The sequence below is a fragment of the Vombatus ursinus genome, unplaced genomic scaffold, assembly GCF_900497805.2.
Source record: "Vombatus ursinus unplaced genomic scaffold, bare-nosed wombat genome assembly UNPS02014909.1, whole genome shotgun sequence".
NCBI lineage: Eukaryota > Metazoa > Chordata > Mammalia > Diprotodontia > Vombatidae > Vombatus > Vombatus ursinus.
Genome location: NW_020954687.1, coordinates 13101881 through 13123665, shown reverse-complemented (window position 1 = coordinate 13123665; position 21785 = coordinate 13101881).

The window sequence follows — 21785 nt, the reverse complement described above, 5'->3', positions numbered from 1 at the left end:
ATGAATATATAAATATTATGCAAGATGGAGCTGTAGAAATGACCTTGTGTGATGATTCTCTGATCATTAATATGAGGTAAGGCATAAAACAGAGCTATGAATACTCCCCAAAGATGTATCCCATGGTTAAGAATAAGATTCACTGCAGAATAGAGAATAAATAGAGATTTTCTTCCTGTTTTCAAATGATTTTGTCCTAGGTGCCCAGTGAGTAGAGCACTGGGCCTGGATTCAAGAAGACCTGAACTCAAATCTAACCTCAGACACTTACTATGTATACAAGCCTGGGCAAGTCACTAAGCCTCTTTCTGCCTCAGTTTTCTCAATTGTCAAATGGGGCTAATAATACTACCTACCTCCCAGGAGAATTGTGAGGATAAAATGAGATAATAATTTAGAAGAACTTTGAAAACTTTAAAGTACGGTATAAATGCTAGCTATTATCATTATTGTCATCACTATCATTGAGACCCACAATATTGTAAAGCCACTATTAAAGATGTATAACTGTTTAAACTTATTTAGCCTAGCTACTTATATAGGAAAAAAACAAATGGGTGAATGCATTTATTGTCAATATTATAAGATCATAAGAGTCATAGATCTTGAGCTGAAAGAGCTTATTTTAGACACTTAATAGTTATGTAACCCCGGATATAAGACTTGGTTTCCCAATCTGTAAGCACTAACTAGATGCAAAGTTTGCAAAGAACTCACAAATATTATCTCATTTTATCCTCATGGCAACCTTGGGAGGTAAGGGAAGGAGAAAAAAACACACAATTACATAGTATTTACTATGTACCAGGCACCATGCTAAGCATTTTTTTTTCTTTTGCAAATATCTCCTTTGATCTTTGCAACAACCCTGGGAAATAGGTGCTGTTATTATCCCCATGTTACAGTTTTTGGAAACTGAAGCAAACAGACTTTAAATGACTTGCCCAGGGTCACATAGCTAGTAAATACATGAGGAAAGACTTGAACTCAAGTCTTCTTAACTCTAGGCCCTGTGCGTTATCTAATGCACCACCAACTATTATGCTCATTTTACAGATGAAGTACCTGAGATACAGAAACTGTAAGTGACTTGCCCAGGGTCACACAACTAGTGGATTTCTGAGGCAGGATTTGAACTCAGGTCTTGCTGACTCCAAATCCACCATTCTATGCACTGGGTTACCTAATGGTCAGGATTTTGCCACCCAGCTGTAAACGAATATAATAATAGCAGCTAACTTCTGCTGTTATCAAGAGGCTTAAAAGATACAATATATGTAACATTTGACAAACTTTTAAGTTCCATATGAAGGCTGGCTATTATTAACTTGTCTCACCTTCCCTCCATTTTGGCATTTGAGAAACTTGAGACTTTAGGAGTTTAATTGATTTACACAAGATCACACAAGTAGTGAGTATAAGTGGTTATATTTTAACACAAGTCTTCTGACTCCAGAAGAACCAGGAAAATCTAGGTGGCCCAGTGGATAGCACACTGGGCCTGAACTCAGAAACACCAGAGTTCAAATCTGGTCTTAGACACTTACTAGCTTTGTGACCCTGGGCTAATAATTTAATACTGTTCGTCTCAGCTTCCTTATCTATAAAATAAAGAGGAGAAGGAAATGGCAAAACCAATCTAGTATCTTTGCCAAGAAAACCCCAAATGGGATTACAAAGAATCAGATGCAACTTTTGATTCCAGAGTCATCAGCGAAACCTGACTATATCATACTACCCCAAAATGTTATACAATTTGTATAAAACTTGTCCATCAGAATTTGTGTCTTCAACAGACAATCTAGTCAGGTGTACTGGGCCCAGAAGCAAACAGAAGGAGATGAATGAACTGGGCAGCCTTTTTTAAAATTGCAAAACTTTTACTTACTTCAAACTTGTGTCAAAAACAAAATGCTATCTTTTTTTTTAGTATCAATGCTTTATACAGTGGTGTTGCATGACTAGGGTCATGGAACTCTTCAGTCTCCAAAGAATTAAAGATGAATATCACTCAGAGGGCAATGGAGAAGTATATGGTAGGAGCAAAAAACTGTATGATTGAAAAAGATTTGCTGCTCATGTGGCAAGACTGAAAGATATCTGATGGAGCAACTATGTGCTCCACTATTATCCACAACACTAGAGGAGAAAGTGAGAAATGTTCTAGCATTTCAGGTGGAACCTTTTTGACAAACTTAGGAGAAGATATGGATCAAAAATGTGAAGAATGATCAGGCCTGGATGGATCTCAGTGTACATCCCTGGAGGGAATGCCTACAAAATGAGATCACAACTCTATAAGAATTTTTGATTATGACAAGAGACCAAGCCTGTAACAGATGCAAAAGACTTGTATTTTCTGTAGTACCTAAAACAATATTTCATATGTAGCAAATATTTAATAAGTACTTTTTGGGTAATTGTTGGTTTCCAAAGCATCTCTAGGTAACTGAAGACTAATTCTAATACCTGTGCTTTTATGTGGAGGTGAGTTGTAGAGAAGGAAAGCCAGATATTAATCTTTACAATTCATTTTCAAGAAGTACTTGAAGATTAGTTCCTATAGTCTTTGTCAGATTACTTTGTGAACCATCAAATTCCACTTCTAATTTTTTTAGATAGAAGTATATACAATATTTTATCTATTTAATGCCAAGCTTGCAGATATAGACCCATATCAGGTTGGTTAAGTCAATTTATGTCATTATCCTAAGATTTTGCCAACTTTTAGACCCAGTATTATCATAGAATCACAAATTTGGAGCTAAAAGGGACATTAGAGGACATCCAGTCTAACTCTCATTTTCCAGATTAGTAAACTGAGTCCCAGAGAATTCAAATCATTAGCCCAAGGTTACACAGGTGGCAAGTAAGATAAGAATAATTTGAACACAGGTCATCTCATTCCAGAGCCTATTGGCTTCCCTGGCTTCCTTTAAGTCCCAAGGAAAAATCCCATCTTCTAACAGAGGTTCCCAAAGTGGGCGATGCCACCCCCTGGGGGCTGCAGTGGAATGATCCAGAGGAGTAGTAGTAGCCTTGGGTGCAATTGGAGAATTGAATAAAAATAAGGGGGCAGTGGAAGCATAAGGAAAGAAGAGAAGAAAATTTTGAAAAATCATTCATACATGTTTCATCTGTTTGGTGACAGAGTTAAAGTTGTAGTGATTACATTATTTTCCAAATAAACAAACAAAATACAAGTTATAACTGATCAGTAGTCAAGTCTACCAACAGGTCTTAACAAGCAAGTGTTATCAGTTCAGCTTGTTGTGCACGGTGGAGAAGTACAGTGTGCATTGGCAGGAATGTGTGCATTTAATGACTTGTTTACAATACAATACTATATGGTTACATGATGCAATATTGTGTCATCAAAATTTCAATGCAGGAAAAACCCCACAAATGTACAATAAATTACTAAATTTAAGATGTCACTTAAAATATATTTTATATATATTTTTGAAATGATGCAAATTTCAAAAAAAATTCATTAAAGGGTTAAAAAAAGTATATTTCTGGGGAGGGAGCACTGTGTAATTTTTTTAAAAGGTTGTAGGTCTTTCCCAACCCCTCTTAACTCCAGTGCCTTCCCTTACTTAATTATTTCTTTTTCATCCTGTATGTATCTTGTTTGTACATAGGCTTTTGCTCGCTGTCTCCCCAACTAGACCATGAACTCCTTGAAGTTAGACACTGTCTTTTGCCCCTTTTTATATCCCCAGTGCTTAGCAAAGTACCTGGCATATAGCATATGCATAATAAATGTTTATTAAGTAACTCAGCACTTATAAACTACTTTAAAGTTTGCAGGGTGTTTTCTACATTTTCTCATTTGATTCTCATAATGATCTTGGGAAGTAGGTGATATTATAGACCATTTTACAGAAAAGGAATATAAGGGAGGTTAAGTGACTTGTCCATGGTCTTAATAAAAATTTCAAATCAAGTCTTCCTAACTCCCAAGAGCATTGCTCTATTCACTACAACACTTAGCTGCCTCATATAGGATACCAATTTGGCTAATGATTAAATATTGGCTATAAAAGAGTAAACTGAATAGTATAAAGTGCTACTGAAGAATCAGACTAGATTTGGGGAGAAATAAGATTGGTCATGGTCCTTTTACATGATACATAGCAGAATGACAAAGACCAAGATGCATTAGATGCACTGTTCATGCCTCTGAGAAGTTAGTTCCCAAGTGTCAGGTAATGTATCAGATAACAAGTGTCTATGCATTGTTTCTAGCATATTTAAATAGTGCTACCTTTCAGCTTTTTATTTATTCTATTTGTAATGGATTTTATTTGTAATGTAATGGTTAAAATACTTTAAAAAATAAAATTGTACTAAGTCAGACCAATGATCCAACTAGAATAGTATTTTGACTATGGCTGGGGTCCCACACATATTTTATAGGAGAGCATGAGGCTTATTTTCCATGATGTCATTCTTAAAGGTTAGGGATGAATTGTAAATAGCCTATAATAAATTATGTACACTTACTATCCATGATGTTATACATAGCTTTTGTGAACTCATTTACACTTTCTTCTTTTATACCCCACTGAGGTGAAAGATTCTCTATTTTTTTATTATCTTGTGTGCTATAATATAACTTCATTGCAATAAAATTATTTCTTCCAAGAATCAAGGGATTCTCAATAATCATAAAGTTTGGGGAGTCAGTGGACTCTGTCTACCCATTTTGTAACATTATAGAGTTGGCCATACGCCATCTCTGCATTAGTCTTAAGAAAGCAAACAACATGGTGTATGGTGCCTTTTTGCCTTTGCATCACATTCTTTTGGGAAACAAACCCTCACACCTTTTCCCCATTATGAATACTTCCTGATAACAGACAAAAAGAAATTTGACACAAACTTTTGACATGGAGAATATGACAATATATGCAGTACAATTTTCTGACCCTAGTAGTCCCCTAACTCTCTCCTGTTAGGAAGGAAGAATATTTTATCTGTTCCTTGGGACCCAATATTCTCTGGATTTTTCAGTTACACAAACTTCAGTTTCATTTTCCTGATTTTTTTTTTAATTTACATGGCTGTAGTATATTTTGTTCTCTGGTGTCACTCTGTTTCTTTCTCTGTGCCTCTGTATGTATGTGTCTTCCTTCTATCCCTCCTTTGTTCATTCTTTCCTTTCTTCTTTCTTCCTCTCTCTCTGTCTCTCTCTCTTTCTCTCTCTGTCTCTCTCTCTCTCTCTCTCTCTCTCTCTCTCTCTCTCTCTCTCTCTCTCTCTCTCTCTCTCTCTCTTTCTCTCTCTCTCTCTATTTCCCTCTCCCCACCCCAGACTAGAAGCACAGTGGTTATTCATAGTGTCTAATCCTACTACTGATAAGTACAGATGATTTGGCTTACTCTATTTCCATCATAAGCAAGTTCATTCCTCCTTAGACACCTGGTGTCCCTGATGCAACAGGAGGTTCAGCATGTGTTAATGCCAGATTTAATGCAGGCACTTGATTAGCATTATTGTTGTTTGTTCAGTCATTTTTCAGTCGTGTCCAATTCTTTGGAAACAAAAATACCCCATTTGGATCTTCTAGGCAAAGATACTGGAATGGTTTGCATTTACTTCTCCAGTTCATTTTTACAGATGAGGAAACTGAGGCAAACAGGGTGAAGTGACTTGTCCAGGGTCATCCAACTAGTAAGTGTCTGAGACCAGATTTCAACTCTGGTCTTTCTGATTCCAGGTGCAGTGCTCTATCCACTGCTCCAAATGGCTACTGATTAGCATAGCCCTTTGCAGCTCAAAATTCCTGTGCTCAAGATATCTGGCATCCTTACACTCTTCTGTAGCTGGGATTATAGGCATTTACCACCACACCCAGTATGTTTATTTCAAATATCAGTTCATATAGATCTTTCCATGTTTCTCTGACTGTATTAAATTTCTTTCTTACTGAATAGTAATATTTCATTGCATTCATGGGTTGTAATTGTGTTTGTTGTTGTTATTTGGCCATTTTCCAACAGATGGGCACCTACTTCTTTTTTCCCCTCCAGTTCTTTGATACAATGAAGACCATTGTTATGATATTTTATTGCATACTATGATGGACCTTTGTTTCTTCCTTGAATGTCTTAGGATTATGTGGCCATTTATGAGACCAGCAGACCAAATCCTATGGACAGCTTAGGAACTTTTCACTTATAATTTCAAATTAGTAAACAGAAAGGCTGGATCAGCTCATAGTTCTACCCTTGGTATATTAATGCCCTTATCTTCTCATAGCCCTTGCAACATTGACTATTCCCATTTCAGAGGGAAGATGAAATTTGCTGAATGTGAGATAGAAATTCGTAGTTGTTTCAATTTACATTTCTTTTACTAAAAGTGTTGGGACATGCCTTCTATTGGTCATTTATAGGTAATATTTGTAAACTGTTCCTACTCTGTAACTATTTACTTCTTGAAGAATAGTAAGAGAGATTCCTCTCTATTATTTAAAGACAAAAAGGCATCAATAAATAAATATCATTTGCTTTCTTAAGATTATTGCTGAGATGGTATATAGATATCACAAAAGATATGGATAGTGTCCACTGAATCCTCAAATTTATGGCAGTTCTCTAGGTCTTAGGTCATATTTAATATTTCCAAACTAAATCTTTCCCATCTTTTACAGTTCTTAGTATGTCATCCATATATAAGTTCAGTCAAAAATGGGAAAAGCAGACAGGAAGGAAGGAAGGCAGGAAGGAAGGAAGAAAGGAAGGAAAGAAAGAAAAAGAAAGAAGAAAGAGTTATTATGAACTATTCTTTTCAAAATTGGTTATATGTATAATCCATTCTTGGGTAAGAGAATGAATAAACCAAATAAGTTTGTATTTTAGATTCTATAAAACATTGTTATAAAAGAAAATGTTATTTTAAAATATGAAAATTGAATTTGTATGTTAAGCTGATGGGAATGCAATGAATGGAACTTGGATGCAGAGTCTTGAATGACAAGATACTATGTGAATTAAAAATGAATAATGTATGGGGAAGCTTATGGTGCTCTAAATTCAATACATACTGTGAGCATCAGTATAACAATGTATTTGTAGAGTATACATTTGTGAATTGGAGCAGGTGGCAATGATTTTATGATTAGAAGATAGTGGAAATATCCACATACAAGGTTCTTCTTCCTTGGAATAACATTATTAAAAAAAAATACTCCACAGAATGTGTTATATGATAAAAGCGAGTATTTCTTCTAACAAGAGAGATCATTACCTACTCATGTTTATCTATCTTGCCCAATTCTTGTCTATGGCCTCCTTTATATTGCCAGAGAAAGAATGCCCAAACTATAGCAAATGACAGCAGAATTAAAACTGGCTTTTCTTTTAAATATTTCAACTAGTAGGTTATCTAGTGCTGCAATAATTTTGATATAGTCATAAAGGGACATGATGTGAACTTTTAGTGCTAGGAAAGCCATCAAAATAGTTATAGGTCATACCTTCCTGTAGGCAGAACACCTTCAGGTAAGGGGAGAGGAGAGGAGAGGAGAAGAGAGGAGAGGAGAAGAGAGGAGAGGAGAGAAGTGAGAAGAGGAGAGGACAGGACAGGAGAAGAGTAGCTGAGTTACCCAACTGGAACTGGCCAGCCTAACAACAACAACAACAACAACAGCAACAACCTATAGGTCATATAAAGATCTAGTATTTGGGAAGGGAAAGACTATCCAGATGGGGTCCTGGAGTCTCAATGACCCCAAATGTTGTACTGCATCCCTGTACTCACATGATGTAGAGGATGGAATTTAATAATATTAAGGTACCTTGACTTGGAGGTAGCCAGTGGCTCAGTGATTAGAGCAATGGGCCTGGAGTCAGGAAGCTCTAACTTCTAATCCAGGCTCAGACACTTCCTAGATGTATGACAGTGGATAAGTCACCTAAACTCTGATTGCCTGACAAAATGGATCCACTGGATCCACTGGAGAAGAAAAGGGTAAACCACTCTAGTATCTTTGCCAATAAACCACAAAAGGAATTACAGTCATGACTGAAACAATTAAACAATAACAAATATATCCTCTAAGTCCAAGAAGCTTTCCTTAACGAATATTAACTGTTCCTTAATCCACAATTACATTTCCCAAATTAAATATTTATACCAATTTTCTCTTTTAATGATATTTATCTGTATATACTCTGTACATATATCTGAACATACATGATTATGATACCATCTTTCTCTCTTAATGTAGCTTAAGGTCTTTTACCATGACCATAAATCTTTTGTCTTGCTGACTACAACTGAATGGTTATCTCAAATGACTAGGATGGAAATTACATCTCTGTCAGAATAAACAAACAATTACTTCAATTACTACTTTTCAATTTTTAGTCATCCCCAACAAAAGCGACATACACAATAATTTACTCTATGCCTTCATTTCTTAAATTTTTATTATCTTTGTTAAAGACTCATAGGCCTTACAAGTCTCTCTCAGAATCATTCAATTGATTTCTGTTACATAGTCCTCAAGTCGTATTAATGAGCAAGATATTTTAATAATTCATTTACTGAATACTCCTGACCCAAAGCATGAATGAAATGCGCCAAAGTTAGTGGAAAGGAGACCTTAGACTCTCATGTTTTCAGATCACAGAAGCCTCAAACAAAATGGTATGAGGTGTCATTTTCACAAAGCTGATAATGTAGAACATGTAGAAAAATGTTGCCAAACAGTAAGTAGTAATGCACTTTACAGTTTGTGGAATTTTTCTCCCAATCTTCTGGGCCATTACCATAGCTAGCAATTTTGTACCCAGGACAAGAGCCACAATAGACTCTGATACCAGGGTACATGAGATGTGGTCTTATTTCAGTTGACTAAATAATACAGCACTGAGGAAGTGTTCATCTTGGTTGTGGCCATTCACAGGAGTAAGTATGTAGCTCCTGATTTTCAACCAAAGGTTCTTAATAACTAGGTGCTAAGTAAAGTTATTTCTGTGTTACTGAAAGACTACAAATGCTATCAGCACCTTTAGGCAAAGTATCTTCTACCGTCTCTCCTTATGACTGTACCTGATATAAAAAAAAAAACAAATCACCATATCAAATATGGAATTAAAATGAAAGATCTGCTAATTTTTACATTTTTTCTATTAGGCAAACTTGGGGTAAAAAATGATTAGTTAATTTACTCATGACATTGATTTAGAAAAAATAAGGATCAAACCAAATTTACTTCTATGTCTTTCTATACAGACATAAATAATCAGGGTTAAAGTATGTTTAAATACTTCCAGACAACATGAAATAAGGTAATAAATAGAAGCATAGCAATTTGCATTTTGTATAACTTTTGACAGTGTATGCAGAATAAATTATAAAGGTCATATCTCATATTCTTACTCTTTTACTTTGAAATTATGCTTATATGTCAAAATAGATTTATAATTAAGCTAAGTCACTCACTTTTTGAATAGGATTTAAACTAATGACATTTTCATTTTTCAGTACTAATTATTATAGCTGCAGGTAACTAAAACCTCTTTTTCTTTTGCCAAATATTGACCAATGACAGGTAATTCTAAAAGAAAGTTAGAATTGTTTTGTAAGAAAGAAATTAAACATTTCTTTTAGGGGCCCAAAACAAAATTAGGCTACATAGTTGGAGATTTGAAGGAAACACATTTAGTCTAATATAAGGAAGAATGCTTTACAATTAGAATTGTCCAGAAAAGGCCGAAGGAAGAAAGATGATGGAAACATAATGATTGCAAGGAAGATGGGAAATACTGCAAAGAAAGTTTGGCAATATTTTGGGAATGTTGGGTCAGAGTGTGTGTGGTGTTGAGGATGACACCTAGGTTTCTAGTGCATGTAAACACATGGAGATCCTTCTCAGCATCTCCACCTCCTACCTTTTGAATTCTGGAAAAAGCAAATTAAATTAACCTTATTGGCCTATACTTTAGGTTCTGGCAATCTCTGACACTTCCAATCCCCCATGGTAGTGTCAGCCTGAATTCCTAAAAGGAGGTGGAAGACATTTATTCTTCCCAGCCATATAAAGAAAAACAAAGCAATTGGGGTAATGGTAGTGGTGGATGATTCAGGGAGCATTAAGCACAATGCAAAGGAGAAAGCACTTCTGACTGCGGTAAATGGAGACCCAAAACCTAGAGGGTCACTACTCTCCTATTTAAGCAGGAGTTCTTAAGCTGAGTTTTGTGAACTTAGAAAAAATTTTAATGATTTCATTGGCTTTTGTCTCCTTTGTAATCCTGTGTGTTTTATTTTAAGCATTTAAAAATTATTATGAGAAGGGGTCTAAAGGTTTCACCAGAATTCCAAAGAAGTTTATAACACAAAAAAGGTAAAAAAAAATCTATCCTAGAATTTTCTTTGGGTAGACATTTGGCTTGGGACTCCACAGTCTCCAATGAGAGAAGACTAAAGATTCCTAACCTCAGAAAACCATAGCAATGAAAGGGGAAGGAGTCAAAGAGTTTGAAGGGACATCAGAGACAAGCAATTGGTCATATATGAGAAAAAAGCTCACAAGCATATAAACCAAGAGAAATGAATAGAGAAGTAAAATTAAGTAAAAATTAGGGTATATGCAAGGGCACTATGAACAAGTTACTCTACCATGAAATAAAATGAATCAAAATTCACTGAGCAAAAAATTCAGGAAACACTGAAACGATGATGGGGTTTAAAAAGAAAGAAACTCAGACTGGTTCAAAGAAGAGATGTTGATGTTGATGATGATGGTGGTGGTGATGGTGATGATATAGCTCTTTAAGGTTAACAAAATGCTTTACATTGGTTATCTCATTTAATCCTCATAACAACCCTGTGAGGTAGGAATTATTATTTTCTCCATTTTGCATATGAAAAAACTGAAACTAAGAGAGTTTAAATAACATGTCTAGGGTCAAATAGCTAGTAAGTAACTGGGGAAGGATTTCAACTCAGATCTTTCTAACACCAAGCCTCCCACTCTACAATTGAGTCGTATGAATAAGATATGTAGAAGAAGACATTAGGAATTAATTTATATTGGAAATAGGAACTCTCAATGCAAAATTAAAAACAAACAAATACAGAACATAAAGGGTCAATGAACATTCCCTCCAAAGGGTAAAATCTCACAAGGAAAAAATGACTTATTTGGAATACAAGAATACTAAAAAACAAAGAAAACTTAGCCAGAGACACAAATTGGAAAAATATGAAAATAACACATGAATTCTACATATGCCAAAGAAATGACTTTTAAAAGGCAGGATACACAGAGATAATTTCAGAATCTCAGAAAACATGATATATAAAAAGACTGAATATCACATTATAGGAAATAATACAAGAATATGATGCAGATCATTTTAATTCAGACAAGAAAACACTAATCACTTAAATCCAGAAGGGGAAAATACTTGAAATACTATGACATGTGATGGTAAAATTTCATAAGTCCAATAACCAAAAAAATTTTGAGCAACCAAGAGAGAGACTTTTAAAAAAAGAAGGAGAAGGAAGAGATGGAGAAGAAGAAGGGAAAGAAGGAAGAAGAGGAAGAAGAGGAGGAGAAACTCAAAATACAAATTCATTCATTCATTCATTTTTAATTTTAAACATTCACTTCTATAAGATTTTGAGTTTTAAATTTTCTCCCCCTCCCTCCATTCGGTCCTGCCCAACATCGCGTGCAATCTGATATAGGTTGTATATATGCAATCATATTAAACATATTTCTATATTAGTCATGTTGTAAAGAAGAAATAGAATCAAAGGGGAAAATCACAAGAAAGAAGAAACAAAAGAGAGAGAAAATATATCTGCATTCAGACTCCATACTTCTTTCTCTAGATGTGGATGGCATTTTCTATCATGAGTCTTTTGGAATGGTCTTAGATCATCACGTTGCTGAGAAGAGCAAAGTCTATCAAAGTTGGTCATGACACAACGTGGCTGTTACTGTGTACAACGTTTTCCTGGTTCTGCTCACTTCACTCAGCATCAGTTCATGTAAGTCTTTCCAGGTTTTTCTGAAGTTCTCCTGCGCATTATTTACTATGGTACAATAGTATCCCATTACATTCATATACCAAAACTTGTTCAGCCATTTCCCAATTGATGGGCATTCCCTCAATTTCCAATTCTTGGCCACTACAAAAAGAGCTACTATAAATATTTTTGTACATTTATGTCCTTTTCCCATGTGTGTGACCTCTTTGGGACACAGACGTAGAAGTGGTATTACTGGATCAAAGGGTATGCAGTTTGGTTGCTCTTTGGGCATAGTTCCAAATTGCTCTCCAGAATGGTTGGATCAGTTCACAACCCCATCAATAATGCATTAGTGTTCCAATTTTCCCACATCTTCCCCAACATTTATAATTTTCCTGTTTTGTCATGTTTGCCAATTTAATAGGTGTGATGTGGTATCTCAGAGCTGTTTTAATTTGCATTTCTCTGATCAATAGAGAGAACATTTTTTTTTCATGTGACTAGAGATAATTTTAACTTCTTCATCTGAAAACTGTCTGTTCATATCCTTTGACCATTTATCAATTGGGGAATGACTTGTATTCTTATAAATTTGACTCAGTTCTCTAAATATTTTAGAAATAAGGCCTTTATCAGAGACACTGGCTTTAAAACTTTATTGCCCAGCTTTCTGCTTCCCTTCTAATCTTGGTTGTATTAGCTTTGTTCATGCAAAAACTTTTTAATTTAATGTAATCAAAATTATCCACTTTGCATTTCATAATGTTCTCTCTTGTTTGGTCATAAATTCTTCCATTCTCCATAGATCTGATAGGTAAACTAATTCCTTGCTCTCCTAATCTGCTTATAATCTTACCCTTTACATCTGAATCATGTACCCATTTTGACCTTATTTTGGTATATGGTGTGAGATTTTGGTCTATGCCTAGTTTCTGCCATACTTTTTTCCAGTTTTCCCAGCAGTTTTTGTCCAAAAGTGAGTTGTTATCCTGGAAGCTGGAGTCTTTGGACTTACCAAGCAGTAGATTACTATAGTCATTGACTACTATGTCTTGTGTACTTAGTCCAGTCCTACACAAGATATGGCTTGTGGGCCTGTCATGTGGCCTGTGGCAACCAAACATGATCAGTCTGTCTCTTGTCTAACCCATGTGTGGCCCAAAGAAGTTTACAAGTTGTGCAGGTCTGACATAAACTATTCCACTGATCTGCCACTCTGTTTCTTAGCCAGTACCAAGTAGTTTTGATGATTGCTGTTTTATAATACAATTTAAGATCTGGTAAGGTTAGGCCACCTTCTCTTGCCTTTCTTTTCATTAATTCCCCTTGATATTCTGGACCTTTTGTTCTTCCAAATGAATCTTGTTTTTGTTTTTTCTAGCTCTATAAAATAATTTTTGGTAGTTTGATTGGTATAGCACTAAATAAATAAATTAATTTGTGAAGGATGGTCATTTTTATTATATTAGCTGGGCCTACCCATGAGCAACTGATATTTTTCCAATTATTTAGATCTGACTTTATTTGTGTCAAAAGTCTTGTAATTGTGTTCATATATTCTTGGGTTTGTCTTAGTAAGTAGACTCCCAAATATTTTATATAGTCTACAGTTATTTTAAATGGAATTTCTCTTTCCATCTCTTGATGTTGGGCTTTGTTAGTAATATATAAAAATGTCAATGATTCATGTGGGTTTATTTTATATCCTGCAATTTTGCTAAAGTTGTCAAACTACAAATTTAAGAAAATGTTTTGCAGAAGTGAAAATAATCATGGAATAAATAAATGATAAAAATTAAGTAAAACAGATCTATTTTATACATTCCTATAATTGTGACCATAACAAACATGTGTGAGAATATTCAATTTACAAAAATGCCAAGCAACAGAAATATTTAAAAAAACAGTCAAATTATCAAGAGTCATTTAAGTAATAAAATAATTCTCTCTTATTTTTAGGTTATTGTTTAGGAAACATAAAATTTAGTGTGGAAAATGAAAAGTATAGTATAGGGATGACCAAGAGGTACAAAAGACTTAAAAGTTAAAGTGAAATTAGAAAAAACATGCACACACATATGAATATATGTATATATTTAAAAACCATAAACATATATATGTATATACATCTACACATATTATATATGTTTGCATGTGTGTATATGTTTATATATTTGAAATACATATATATATACAAATACAAATACATATATAATACATAGAAAATAAAACTCCACTAGATCCCCACTGCCATAAGGATAAAACATTAATTCCTTTGTTGAGCTTGAAAGCTCTATGTACCTGGCATCAATCCATCTTCTGCCCTCATTTGACACTACTTTTCCTCTTGCACTTTTCAATCTGTATGTCTATATCTATATATATATGCATGTGCATATATACATATTTAAATATAAATTCATAAATACATACATATGTGTTTTTTATACATATGTAGCTATGAATATTGCTGTTGATGATGATGATGATGAAGATAATTGATGGATGATAGCTAGCTAGGGAGATAACACCAATCATTGAATAAACATTTATCAAGGGCCTACAATTTGTCAAGGCAATGGAAATACAATGAAAGAGCTCACAATCAACATGCAAACAACTATGTACAAACAAGGTATCAACAGAATAAAAAGAAAATAATCAGGTGCTGGAATTGAAAGGGATTGGGAAGGCTTTCTGTAGAAGGTGGAATTTTAGCTAGGGAAGATTGGAGGTATAGATGAGGAAGGAGAGCATTTCATTCTTGAGGTACAGCCAATGAAAATTCTCAGTCCTGGGAAATGGAGTGTCTTGTTTGAAAAATAACAAGGAGACCAGTGTTGCTGGATCAAAGTGTACATGGCAGGCTATAAAGTAGACAAAGACTGTGAGCAAGTGGGGCTAGATTGTGGGTGATTTTGAATGCCAAAAAAGAAGATTTTATGTTTGATACTGGAGGAAATTGCAAACTATTGGTGTTCACTGATGTATTATCTCAAGAGTAAAAAGTTAAAAATTCTGAAACAATCTTCAACAAAAAATTACACAAAGCAACTGAAAATATTTACAATATTTTGTCCCTTTAGTTTTGTTTCTTTATACTAAGTTGTGATCAATACAGAATTAAAAACTTTTTTTGAAAAATTACACATTGTTAGACAAACCCTGGGCTTACTCTGTTTATGGTGTCCCAAGATTTCTACACCAATGGCCTCTCTGCAATCATTATGTTCGTAACAGGTTAAGAGTATAGAATAAGCTTGGAAACTTTAGCTATGGTTTCTGAAACAGGCAAAAAACTGCTTTCTTCTAATACAAGTCAAAATGATGTATGATCAGTGCATAAAGTTTTGATTCATGGTCAGCTTTTTCTATTCAGAGATAGGAATCCTTCCCACTCCAAGGTAACTTGGGGAACAGAAAATGAAAGTTAACTGTGCACTTTTAAACACCAGATATATGAATAATGTAATAGTAATCTCTAACCCTCCCCAACTTTTTTGGGGGCAAATAAAAACATTTTTCTTGCTTTAGTCATATAACAACTCACTCGCTCTCTATGATCCCACCATCTTTCAAAGATCTCCCATAAGTGTGTCATCAATCCTACTGACAAGTTCTTTCAGTACACTGGTATGTAGTTCATGGAGGCCTGGTGATTTGAGTGCACTGAGGTGAGCTAAATAATCTTGGACCATCTTCTAACTTGTCTTGAATTTCAACTAGATGTTAACTATGGTTAGTCTACACTTCTCAGTTCAAAGATAATTTTTTCATGGAGAGAAAATAGGAGCAAAAAAAAAAAGATTTGCCTTCTCTTTGACATGTGTTGTCATTGTCACATTCACATGCTCTCTAGCACTGTTTTACACATTATTTTATCATCCTTTTACACCTTTCATAACTTTTTAGTGGCCGTTTGTTGTCTTTTGAATGTATCCCAAACTTAGATCATTTTAAGTTTTAGCACTCAAGACTATTCTGACAAGACCTTTTCTGCATAACAGCCTCTCCCCACTCTGTGTGCTTGCAAATACTATTCTTCACCCTCTAGGCTCCGTTTAAGTGCTATATCTTCCTTGACTTCAAGCCTTTCCTGATCAGAGCACCTAAATAAGAAGTTAATAACTCAAGTCCCTCTGCTTCTGCTTGCCTTTGCATTTGATCACAATGCATATTGTACTATAGTTATTTTTGCCTTTGATATCCTTAACCCTCTGTTTTTCCTTATACCAATTAGTAAATTGTAAGCTCCTTCAGGGCATGTATTGTGTAATTTTAATTTTTGTATCCCTTTCACCTAGCACATTACCTTCATTACCTACATGCACCTACATTTTAGGTGGTTTCAATCAACATTTCTATTCAAATGACTCCCAGATGTACGTGTCCAGGCCTTACCTCTCTTCTACCCTTCAGTCTCACAGCTCCAACTACCTTTAGACATCTTTAACTAGACGTCCCCTGTTGTTGTTGTTGTAGTTGTTGTTGTTGTTGTTGAGTAATTTCAGTCTTGTCTGACTCTTTGTGCCCGCAACTAGGGTTTTTCTACCAAAGACAATAGAGTGGCTTGCCACTTTCTTCTTCAACTCATTTTACAAATGTGGAAACTGAGGCAAAGAGGGTTAAGTGACTTGATCAAGTTCACATAGCTAGTATCTGAGACCAGATTTGAACTCACAAAGATGAGTCTCCCTGACTCCAGGGCCAGTGCTGTATCCATCAAGCCATCTAATTGCCTTTATGAGATGTCCCATAGATATCTTAAACCCAGCATGTCCAAAGTTTAACTCAGATTTTTCCCCAAACCATCCCCTCCCTCTTCATAACCTCCCTATTAATGTTAAAGGTATTACCATCTTCCTTGAGATGCTCCTTGAGAGCAAAGACTGTCTATCTCTTTTTAATTCCCAGCACTTAACACAGTGCCTGACACATAGTGTTTAACTAACATTTGTTGACTGATTGTTAATTGACCCCTCCCACCCCAGCTTATAAGCTAGGTGTCATCCTTGACTCCTTACCTTCTCTCACTCCCCACAGCCAATCAGTGGTCAAGTCCTATCATTTCTACTTTTATAATGTTTCTAGTATATACTCTCTTCTCTTCTTTGACACTGCAACCACCCTGGTAAAGGGTCTCATCACCTCACCCCTGAACTATTGCAATAGCCTACTGGTTGATTTTCCTGACTCAAATCCTTCCCCATTCCAATATATCCCCCAATCAGATGTCAAATTGATCTTCCTAAAATGCAAGTCTGACCATATCACTTCCCCCCACCCAATTCAATAAACTCCATTGGCTCCAGGATCAAATATAAAATTCTCTCTCTTTCAAAGTCCTTCATATCCTATTCCCTTTCTACCTTTCCAGTCTTCTTACACTTTACTATATGATCCAGTGACACTTGCTTTGCTGCTCCTCACACTAGACACTCTATCTTCTTACTCAGAGCATTTTCACTGGCTTCCCTCCACACCTGGAACCCTCTCCCTCTTTTTCCATGCCTCTTAATTTCCCTGACTTCCTTTAAATCTCAGTTGAAGTACTACCTTCTACAGAAAAAGTCTTTCTGAGTCCACTTTAACACTAATGCCTTCTCACTGAGATTGCTCCCAGTTTATCTTGTACATATCCTGTTTTTACATAGTTGCTTACATATTGTATGCTCCATTAGACTGTGAGAACCTTGAGAACAGGGACTTTTTGCATTTCTTGGTATCCCCAGGTCTTAGCACGGAAGTGACATAGAGTGGATGCTTAGTAAATGCTAGGGACAGCTAGGTGGCTCAGTGGATAGAGTGCTGAGCCTGGAGTCAGGAAGACTTATCTAGGTGTGTGACCCTGGGAAAGTCATTTAACCCTGTTTGCCTCAGTTTCCTCATCTGTAAAATGAGCTAGAGAAGGAAATGGCAAACTACTCTGGTACCATTGCCAACCCAAAATGGGGTCAGACATGACAGAAATGATTGAACAACAATAGCAACAAATAAATGCTAGTTGACTGACTCATTGATTGCTTAATAAACATTTGTGGAACTGAATTGAATGTTTGAAAACCCTATTTATGCCCCTACTAAGATTATTGCTCTCAAAACAAAGCATTCCCTATTTCTTTTATCATTCTGTACTTATAATCTGAGTTTTGATTCCTTAACATTCTGATCAGCCTCTTTTCCTTGCTATCCATTTTGTTCCTCTTAAAATGTCATCTAAAAAATGAACATAATAATATGTCTGATGTCCTCTGACCTAAACATACAGAGTATAATGGGATTTCCTTTTTGTTCTTGATCTGGACACATTACAAAATGATAGACTATATAGAAGTTTATCTGTATTTCTATACATTCTATCATTCTGTAGTTACATATGTATATTTCTATGTAGTCTATCATTCTGCCTATCTATATAGATATATTTTTATTTCTATATATTATATATATATTCTATCTATCTATATCTATATATTCTATATCTATTTATATATATTCTATACCAGGAATTCTGTCTATATTCTATCTATTCTATTTCTATCTATTCTATCTATATTCTTTCTCTTTCTGTAGATATATATGTGCATATATGTATAGTCTATATTTCTGTAGCATGTATAGGTATGTATATTTTTAAATTTTGCAAAGCCCTTTACAAATGCCATCCCATTTGATTTTCACAGTAGTGCTGATGAGTAGGTGCTGCAATTATCTTCACTTTACAGATAAAGAAACTGTGATTGATAGAAGTAAAGTGATTGTCCAGGTTCATACAGCTTGTAAGTATCTAAAGTAGGTTTCAAACTCAGGTCTTTCTTTTGATGCAGTCCCCATTCCACTCATGGTGTCACCTAGCTGCTTCTAGCTATATGTCTATTAAACCAAATATTGTATTTAACTGTTTTGGTAATCCCATCATCCTATTGATTCAGGAACTGCACTGGGTGAAAGGTTCTTTCAGGAGTAACATTTTAAGGGGAGATATAGATGATATAAAGGATTATTAAAATTCTCATATTTAGAATCAGGCATGTCTCAGATTGAGCATGTTAAGCTTTTAGAACTAAACACAATTTACAAAATGCAAAATAGATTTTCTGATAACAATGTATATTTCTTTCTTTTTAAACAATGTATATTTCTGGTACCATTTCAAAGATTTCCTCTGACCAAGAAGATATCCTGACTTTAATTTCAAATTGTTCACCAAGAAACTCCATTGTCTAGATGTCTCATCAGATTATAGTGCATATACTTTTCTTCCTCTTTTTTGGAAGAATTCTAGTCAAAACTGGTATTAGAAACAGATAGAACATTCTTCATATTCTTCTTAAGTATCATTTAGTTCTTTAGTTTCCATAAACAACATTAAACTCACTGGTGAGCATGGTCTCATACTTTCAGAGTAATATAGTAAATTAAGAAAATTCCCTGTCATTCCATACTAGCTTAAAAATTGTATTTAGAACTTCTAGAGATTGCAGTAAGTCCACAGTGCCATATAACTCCAACATTTTATTTGCTGTTAGTGCCCTAACTACAAAATATTATATTATTGTGTTACTACCAATTCCTATAGGTCTCCAAACTATAAATTGTTAGGCTCAAATTCTGATCTGAAATTGGCTGCTACTATCGCTCCATATCTCTGATAAATTCCATGCTGCTCTTGTCTATCCCAGTACAACAAGAAAACAATTTGAGTTAGGTAGCAATAAGAATGTACAAGAAAGTACAAATAAAAATAAAAATGGACCTACACATTTCCTGTAACACAGAATGAAACCTGACCAGCCCTAAATTAAAAATAAATGGTAAAATAATTATCTTTTTTATATCATGCACATATCCAATGTTATAGTTTCACCCAGAATAGTGAAATTACAAATAGAAGCTACTCATAGTGAATATATCATATAAACAACCAAAACAAACTAGCACTTGTCATTGTGGAGAAGAAGAAGGGAGCCTCTAAATTGAGAGTGTCAAATACCCTGATTTAGTTTAAAAAGGAAGAGAGTAAGGTATTCAAATCCAGTGAGTTTGACTTTGATTGCTAGCAAAATACTAGAAAATATTATTAAAATAATGGCTAAAGCTAATGACCATCTAGAAAAATAAGCAATGATATTAAAAAAGCATAGCTTCATCAACAAGACATTCTAATTGAAACTATATTTTTATAAGATCACTACACTAGGAGAGCAGAGAGATGATATTACTACAGTTTACCTTGATTTAAGCTGAATATTTGACAAGTCCTTCATGGTATTCTTTTGGAAAATATGGAAATATGTGAGCTAGATCAGTGTCCATATAAATAGATTTGGGCCTGGTTTAATGTCTGGATCCAAAGAGTAAGTCATTAGTTATGGTAGCTTAAAGATGGCTCCAGAGTCTGCCTTTAGATAATATTCTTATTCAACTTTCTTGTGACACAAAGCTATAGTAGGAGGTATAGCCAACATGTTTGATGAAAGATTTACATAGGTTAGAACATTGGGCTCACTTTACAAGAATCCCAAAGTGAAATAAATTCCTAAGGAAGGTCTGGTTTTCATCTCAGCAGAGGTCTTCCAGGAATGGCTCGATGCTCACTTGTCAGTTATGTTATATAGAGGGATTTTGTTCAATTATAGATTGGTTTAGTCCTCTATAGTCCCTACTTCTGACACTGGCTTTGATCCTTAGCAAGCCACATTAGTATAGTGGTGGCTTAATTTCCTTATCTGTAAAAATGAAGATATAATCTGCTATATCAACCTTATAAGATACTTTTAGGGTTCAAATGGGACATTTGATTTAAAGCACTTTGTATATCACAAATAAATTTACATTCTTGAAAGGTGGTTGGTTGTTGTCTTTTGTTTTGAAGAGGACCAAAATGACATCACAATGCTAGAATCAAATTTTAGTGTATCCAACTGTGGCTGATCAGACCAATCCGAGCTCTGAATGTTCTACCATAGGTCAGCCACAAATAGTGTGAACCTTTGGGGTGGATTCTCGAAATTTGAATATCTTGCATTTCTCTGGAGCTATTTCAATTCTGCTTTGCTCACAGAGAACAGTACCTTTTCTGATGTGGGCATGCCACACTGAGTGGTCCTATGCCAGTGTCTTCCATGTCACATAATCAATTCTTCTTGCTTGCTCTGTGTGAGTTCTCCATAAAATGGTCTTTTTGGCAAGCGTATGTTTTGCATTCGAACAATGTGGTCAGCCCACTGGAGTTGAACTCTCTGAAGCAAAGTTCGAATGTGTGGGGGTTTAATTCAAGAAAGGAAAAAGGTCATCTACCTGAGAGCCAGTGTGGTTTCAGAAAGGGTTGAGGAATGGTTGATATGGTGTTTGCTGCCCAACAACTCCAGGACAAAGGCCAGGAGCAGAACAGAGGTCTGTACATAATGTTTGTATATCTGACCAAGTCCTTTGATACTGTCAGTCATGAGGGCTTATGGAAAATTATGTCAAAATGTGGTTGCCTGGAGAAGTTCATCAGCATTGTACATTATTTTCATGACAGCATGCTTGCCCAGGTTCTGGATAATGGATAATGTTCTCATGCCTTCCCAGTCACCAATGGAATGAAACAAGGCTGTATGCTTGCTCCCATGCTTTTTAGCATGATGTTTTCATCTATGTTGTCAAATGCTTTCAATGAGGATGAACGTGGCATCAAAGTCAGCTACCACACTGATGGTAAATTCTTCAACTTGAAAGATAGTACCATGAACTCAAATAGGGAAGTCAAAAGGAGGAGTTGTTTGGGAGGTAGTTCAAG